At 40.4% G+C, this 7,812-nt stretch overlaps 1 protein-coding gene across 2 annotated transcripts in view; it reads left to right on the top strand.

Moving 5' to 3' along the window:
- Positions 1-7,812, top strand: part of ZNF713 (zinc finger protein 713) — a 43,557-nt gene that overhangs the window by 12,905 nt on the left and 22,840 nt on the right. The window contains exon 2 of one of the 2 annotated variants that reach the window (XM_023735326.1): positions 6,777-7,293. The exons of the other annotated variant lie outside the window; for it this stretch is intronic. The gene's annotated coding sequence lies outside the window, so the exon portion shown is untranslated. The remainder of the gene's footprint in view (positions 1-6,776; positions 7,294-7,812) is intronic. 2 annotated transcript variants of the gene reach the window in all.

Here is a 7,812-nt window from a genome sequence, read left to right as displayed (position 1 = left end):
TTTTGTCAGAGATTAATATTGCCACTCCTGCTCTTTTTTGATTGTTGTTTGCTTGATATATTTTTTTCCATCCTTTGAGTTTTAGTTTGTTTGTGTCTTTGAGTCTAAGATGTGTCTCTTATAGGCAGCATATAGATGGATCTTTTTTTTTTTTATCCATTCTGCCACTCTCTGTCTCTTTATTGGTGCATTTAGTCCATTTACATTCAGTGTAATTATTGATAGGTATGAGTTTTGTGCTGTCATTTTGGTATATATTTTTTGGTGTTGTTGACAGTTTCTTCGTTGCACTTAATTTTCTGTGCTGAGTCATTTTTCTTTAAGTATTTTCTTTCCATCGTTTTATTATCATTGATTTTGTATTTGCTGAGTCTTTATGTTTTTCTTCTTTTTTATTTTAATGTGTAGGATTGTTAGTTTCCTTTGTGGTTCCCTTAATATTTAACTCTCTTTCTCTCAGTTTAAACCAATCTTTTATTTCTTGACATTGCCTTGACTTCCTTTCCATATGAAAGTTCTATGACTACATTATTTAGTCCTTTTTTAATGTTGTCATCTTTTACACATTGACATTTCTGTTTCCCTATTTTCAGTGTTTTAGCTTTGATTTATTTTTGTGGCTTCCCTATCTGGGTCGATATTTTTTGTTCTGTCCTGTGTTCTAGTCTTGTGTTGTATCTGATATTATTGATTTTGTAACCAGAGAATTGATTCCCTTTACTATTTCTTGTAATTTTGGTTTGATTTTACAAATTCTGTTAACTTCTGTTTATCTGGAAATGCCCTAATTTCATCACAATGTTTGTGAGACAATTCTGCTGGATATGTAATTCTTGGCTCACATTTTTTTTTCCTTCAAGGCTTTATATATGTCATCCCATTGCCTTCTTGCCTACATGGTTTCTGCTGAGTAGTCCAAGCTTAGTCTTATTGACTCTCCTTTGTAGATGACTTTTTGTTTATCCGTAGCCACTCTTAAAATTCTCTCTTTATCTTTGGTTTTGGCAAGTTTGATTATAATATGTCTTCGTGACTTTCTTTTGGGATGTACCCTTTGTTGGGTTCGATGAGCTTCTTAAATAGATATCTTCTTGTCTTTCATGATATCGGGGAGCTTTTCTGCCAACAAATCTTCGACAATTCTCTCTGTGTTTTCTGTTATCCCCCCTGTTCTGGTACTCCAGTAACTTATACGTTATTCTTCTTAATAGAGTCTTGCATAATTATTAGAGTGTCTTCATTTTTTTTTAAGTTCTTTTATCTGATTTTTCCTCAAATAAACTGGTATCAAGTACTTTGTCTTCAGTCTCGCTAATTCTCACTTCCATTTCCTCAATTCTGCTCCTATGACTTTTTATTGAGTTGTTTAATTCTGAAATTTTATTGTTAGTCTTTTGGATTTTTGTTCGCTGTCTATGGATTCTTGCAGCCTGTTAAATTTATCATTATGCTCTTGTATAACCTTCTTAAGTTCCTCTGTTGCTTTGTCTATGCATTCCTTGACTTGGTCTGCATTTTGCCTGATCTCCTGAAGAGTTTTGTATATTAATCTTTTGAATTCTACCCCGGTAACTACAAGAAGTTACCTTCCTCCAGGAGGTTTCTTAATTCTTTGTTTTGGTGGCTTGCTGAAGCCATCATGGTCTCCTTTATGTGATTTGATATTGACTGTTATCTCGAAGCCATGAATAAGTTATTATGTTTATTTATGTTTGCTTACTGTGTCCTAGCTTCTTGTTTTGTTTTGTTTTGTTTTGATATGCCCAAATAGGCTTGTCATGTGAGCTGCTTTGATTATTGGTGCCTTTGAAGTGCTCACGTCTTGTCTCCAGGTGGCTAGAGCTGTTACTAGGTATGTGAGCCCAGGAGTCCATTTACTTTTCTTGTGTGGATTCAGCTCAGGTGTCCAGGTTGTCAGTCACCGAGCGTGTGGTGCAGGCTCTCACCTACAGCTGTACACGGTCAGGGGTGGTTGGAGTAGTCACAAGTATCTGGCTGCAGTAGGGGGTCATGTGCTGATCAAGGCAGGGGACTGACTGCTGCCCCTGAGTGTCTGGGTGGAAGGCATGTCCCTGTTCCCTAGAGCACGTAGGTAGGTGTATTTTGCAGCCAGACTATGGGCACCCAGTGCTGTTGGTTGTAAGGACTGGGAGTCACCACTTATTCTTGGACCCCTGTGCTGGGTGGCTCGGTGGAGTGGGTGGCGCCACCAGTCCTCAGGCCCCTGATGTGGGTAGGTAAGGACCCTGTTTAATGGACAGGGTGGTGTCAAATGTCAGGAATCAGCCACTCCCTCTTAGCTGTTGCAGTTGAAAATAGGCTTCAGGTATGTACCCTGTTGTAGTGTGCTAATGAGGGCCTATGCTGTTGAAATGAGCCCACATAGTTCTAGGCAGGGGTGAAAGGCATTCAGAGTCCGTGGACCCCTTATGCCTGTTCCTAGGCAAAGGGGCTGTGCCTGCCATGAGTTCCCAGCTTACAGGAGCTGGCAGATTATTTTTTCCTGTTTGTTAATTTGTTCTGTCTCCAAAGCTGGGAGAATGGCTCCGGCGCTTGATGGGTCCCACTTCCGGCCCAGGGGGTACGGCAATCACTGAATCCGGACCAAGACCAGAGTAGAGTGGGGAGGGGGCCCGTAAATGGGAGAAAGTTACTTCCCAGAGGGGGGAACAGTTTTTTTTTTATCACACACAGTAGGTTAGGTGCTTGCACTTGACTTTCACAGATTCGGTGCCTCTTCTCCCTGGTTCCAGAGGCTGGAGCAGACTGTCTGCCACTCAGTTTCTCCAAGTATGGAAAACGCATTCTGAGCACTACTGCTTGCTTCAGCCCATGTGCGCCAGCTGATCCAGCCTGCAGGGTGCCAGCCAGGTCAGGTCTGGCAAATCCTTGCTGCTTCTGAACTGTGTCTCTCTCCCGTCACTCAGTCCAACTCCTCAGCTTTGTCTTTGATGTTCAGGGCTCCTAGATTGTCGTATATAATCAATTCACTTGCTTTTTTGGGCCTTTGTTGTCAGAGGGACAAGCATCAGACTGCTCCGCCACCTTGGCCCTGCCTCCCTGACTTCACTTCTTCTGAGTATATACCTAGGAGTGGAATTGCTGGGTCATATGGTAATTCTGTGTTTAACTTTTTGAGAAACCGCCAGACTGTTTTCCACAATGGCTGTAACATTTTACATTCCCACCAGCAATGGATAATGGTTTCAGTTTCTCCACAATCACATCAGCACCTATTGTTTTCTTTTTTCTTTTAATCATTGCCATTCTAATGAGGGTGAGGTGTTATCTCTTGGTTTTGATTTGCATCTCTCTAATGGCTAATGAGGAACCCTGGTGGTGCAGTGTTTAAGCGCTTGGCTGCTAACTGAAAGGTCTGCAGTTTGAACCTACCAGCTGCTCCACAGAAGAAAGATGTAGCAGTCTGCTTACATAAAGATTACAACCTTGTAAACCCTATGGGGCAGTTCTATTCTGTCCTATAGGGTCACTATGAGTCAGAATCGACTTGGTGGCAGTGGGTTTAATGACTAATGAGGTTGAGCATCTTTTCTTGCGCATGTTGGACATTTGACTTTCCTCTTTGGTGTACTGTACTGTACTTTGGTGTGATTTTGCCCATTTTTTGATTGAGTTGTTTGTCTTTAAGTTGTAGAAGTTGTTTTTTTTTTTTTTTTTAAATATATTTTGGATATTAGGCCCTTATTGGATATATGGTAGATATATGGTTCCCAAAAATTTTCTCCCAATCTGTAGGTATCTTTTCACTTTTTTTGATAAAGTCCTTTGATAAAAGTTCATTCTGCACTGTTAACTCTAGCTTTTGTGAATTTTTTCAGGTCAACTTTTGTGAGCAGAAAAAGAATAAATTATTTTATGATTATTATCAAACTAATACATTTCACTTCGTTGTTGTCGTTGTTCAAACATTGCTTTTTCCTTACCATGCTTACTGAAAGCTTTTCACTAGGCAAGGACCATGTGCTTTCTATTCCAGAAAAGGATGTGGAAGGACTGAGGCAGAGTTGGGATATACCTGTATATCTCTTTTCTTTGATTATGTGTTGTCTTAGTTATCTAGTGCCACTATAACAGAAATACCACAAATGAGTATCTTTAACAGATTTTTTTTTCTTACAGTTTAAGAGGCTGTTATTAGTTGTTAGGTGCCGTCGAGTCAGTTCCCACTCATAGCGACCCTATATACAATAGAACGAAACACTAGGAGGCTAGAAGTCTAAATTCAGGGCACCTGCTCTAAAGGAAGGCTTTCTGTCTCTGTCAGATCTGGGGGAAGGTCCTTGTCTCTTTTCAGCTTCTGTTGCTTGGTTCCTTAGTGATCTTCAAGTGTCCTGACATCTGTCTTCCTCCATCTGTGCTTTCTTGCTTCTGTGACTTGTCTGCTCCTTTTATAGGTCAAAAGTGAATAGTTTAAGACACACCCTACGCTGATATGGACTCATTAACATAACAAAGAAAACACTATTCCCTAGTGGGATCACATCCACAGGTATGTTGTTAGGTGCCCTGAGTCAGTTCCCACTTATAGCGACCCTATATGCAACAGAAGGAAACATTGCCCGGTCCTGCACCAGCCTCACAGTCGTTGCTGCGTTTGAGCCCATTGTTGCAGCCACTGTGTCAGTCCATCTCCTTGAGGGTCTTCCTCTTTTTCATGACCCTCTGCATTACCGAACATGATGTCCTTCTCCAGGGACTGGTCCCTCATGATAACATGTCCAATGTACATGAGACGAAGTCTTACCATTCTCACTTCTAATGAGCATTCTGGCTGTACTTCTTCCAAGACAGATTTATTCATTCTTCTGACAGTCCATGGTATATTTGATATTCTTCGCCAACACCATATTTCAGAGGAACCAACTTTTCTTTGGTCTGCCTTATTCATTGTCCAGCTTTCACATGCATACAAAGTGATTGAAAATACCATGGCTTGAGTCAGGTGTACCTTAGTTCTCAGTGACATCTTTGCGTTTTAACACTTTAAAGAGATCTTTTGCAGCATATTTGCCTAATGCAATAATACATTGTTTGATTTCTTGACTGCTGCTTCCATGGGTGTTGATTGTGGATCCAAGTAAAATGAAATCCTTGACAACTTCAATCTTTTCTCCATTTATCATGATGTTGCTTTATGGTCCAGTTGTGAGGATTTTTGTTTTCTTTATGTTGAGGTGTAATCCATACTGAAGGCTGTAGTCTTTGAACTTCATCAGTAAGTGCTTCGAGTCTTCTTCAGTTTCAGCAAGCAAGGTTGTGTCATCTGTGTATTGCAGGTTGTTAGTCTTCCTCCAATCGTGATGCCCTGTTCTTCATATAGTCCAGCTTCTCTGATTATTTGTTCATCATACAGATTGAATAAGTATGGTGAAAGAATACACCCGTGATGCACACATTTCCTGATTTTAAGCCACACAGTAGCCCCTTGTTCTGTTTGAATGATTGCCTGTTGGTGTACATACAGAACCCTCATGAACACAATTAAGTGTTCTGGAATTCCCATTCTTCGCAATGTTATCCATAATTTATTATGAGCCACACAGTCGAATGCCTTTGGATAGTCAATAAAACAGATAAACTTTTCTCTGGTATACTCTGCTTTCAGCCAAGATACATCTGACATCAGCAGTGATATCCCTCGTTCCATGTCCTCTTCCGAATCCAGCTTGAATTTCTGGCAATTCCCTGTCGATGTACTGCTGAAACCGTTTTTGAATGATCTTCAGCAAAATTTGACTTGAATGTGATACTAATGATATTGTTCGATAATTTCTGTATTCTTTTGCTTCACCTTTCTTTGGAATGGGCACAAATATGGATCTCTTCCAGTCAGTTGGTTGGCCAGGTAGCTGTCTTCCAAATTTCTTGGCATAGACGAGTGAGCACTTCTAGCCTTGCATCTGTTTGTTGAAACATCTCGGTTGGTATCCTGTCAATTCCTGGAGCCTTGTTTTTTGCCAGTGTCTTCAGTGCAGCTTGGACTTCTTCTTTCAGTACCATCGTTCTTGATCATATGCTGCTTCCTGAAATGGTTGAACGTCGACAAAGTCTTTTTGGTAGACAGTGATTCTGTATATTCCTTCCATCAGCTTTTAATGCTCCCTTCTATGTTCAATATTTTGCCCACAGAATCCTTCAAAATTGCAAGTTGAATTTTTTCTTCAGTTCTTTCAGCTTGAGAAATGCTGAGCGTGTTCTTCTCTTTTGGTTTTCTAATTCCAGGTCTTTGCACATGTCATTATAATACTTTACTTTGACTTCTGGAGCTTCCCTTTGAAATCTTCTGTTCAACTCTTTTGCTTCATCATTTCTTCCATTCACTTTAGCTACTCTAAGTTCAAGAGCAAGTTTCAGAGTCTCTTCTGGCATCCATTTTGTTCTTTTCTTTCTTTCCTTTCTTTTTAATGATCTTTTGCTTTCTTCATGTATAATGTCCTTGATGTCATCCCATAACTCATCTGGTCTTCAGGCATTATTGTTCAGTGCGTCAAACCTATTCTTGAGATGGTCTCTAAATTCACGAGTATAGGGATTAGGATTTACCACATGTATTTTGGAGGAACGTAATTCAATCTATAACATATATGAATCTAAGAAATTCTAAAAATGCTTTTGATTGTTTTGAAGAATGCCATATCCTGCTGTTGTTGTTAGATGCTGTTTAGTTGGTTCTAACTTATAGCAACCCTATGTATAACAGAACTTCTGTGCTCCACCTTTATTTATGAGTGAGTAGTTTGTATGTCTCTTTACAGACTGTGTAAGTCCCAGGTGACTGAGACAGCCGGATTCCTTCTGCAGACGCTGGTGCATCTCTTTATAGGTGCTCAACCTGACATCGTATCTTATGAAATCTTTGCTGGAGACAGATTTTAATACCATAGTGAAAGCTGTACATGGAGGATTGATGCCTGTTGGGAAAAAAATAAATAGCTACCTTCAGGAGCCCCCAAATCACAACTTTGTATGAACAAGGCAATAACCTAAGCATGGCTGCCCCTGGAAACAGAAATCATTCTTGTGGATCTCCATTGGATCCTGAGGCTCTCGTCAGACATGAGGGCACCTTTACCACCTGGGAATGACAATTTCCTGAAAGGCACCAGACAATCAGCATTCAGTAACTGACCAGGATCCTGAAGCTGTGAGTACAGGGGCATCTCCTGATGTTTGTGCTAGAAGAACAAAGCTTGGGTGACTGTACAACTTAAGAACTATGAAGAAGTGTTGTAATCCTGGTGGATAACTGGATCCAGATATTCAAAAAGGAAGGTGAATGTACTGAAAAATGAGAAGCATGAACTCCTCCTTGTATATTGAAAGGATCTCTTGGAGTAGAAAAGAGGCAAATCTTTGGAGTTTGAGTTTGGGAGTGAATTTATCCCGTGGGGATAAAGAGTAAGAATAGGGCCTCAACCTAAGTTCTCTGCATTGTATCATCTCAGTGGTTCTCATTGCACTTACAATCCTTTGGAGACTTTAGAATTTAAAATGCTGTTGCCCAGATACCGCCCTAGACCAATTAAATCCAAATCTCTGGAAGTGGGGGCTGAGCACTGTCACCTTTTAAAAACTTCCCCAGTGTATAGCCGGGGCTGGAAACCACTGAATACTTTTGATCTTCCCATATGCCACAGTAAGTCCTGCATTGAATTCCCCACTAGAGCAACAGGAGTGTCACAGTTAAGTCATCCAGCCTTTAAGTTTATGTCTTAGCGGGCTTCTCTCTAACTGTCTCAACTCAAAGCAAAAGCTCCAAGGTTTAGACTCAGTTCTAATATCCTGTGCTGA

Source organism: Trichechus manatus, unplaced genomic scaffold (assembly GCF_000243295.1).
Source record: "Trichechus manatus latirostris isolate Lorelei unplaced genomic scaffold, TriManLat1.0 scaffold00077, whole genome shotgun sequence".
NCBI classification, from domain to species: Eukaryota; Metazoa; Chordata; class Mammalia; order Sirenia; family Trichechidae; genus Trichechus; species Trichechus manatus.
Note: the sequence above shows the minus strand (reverse complement) of the source record. Positions and strands in the feature narration are given on the sequence as shown.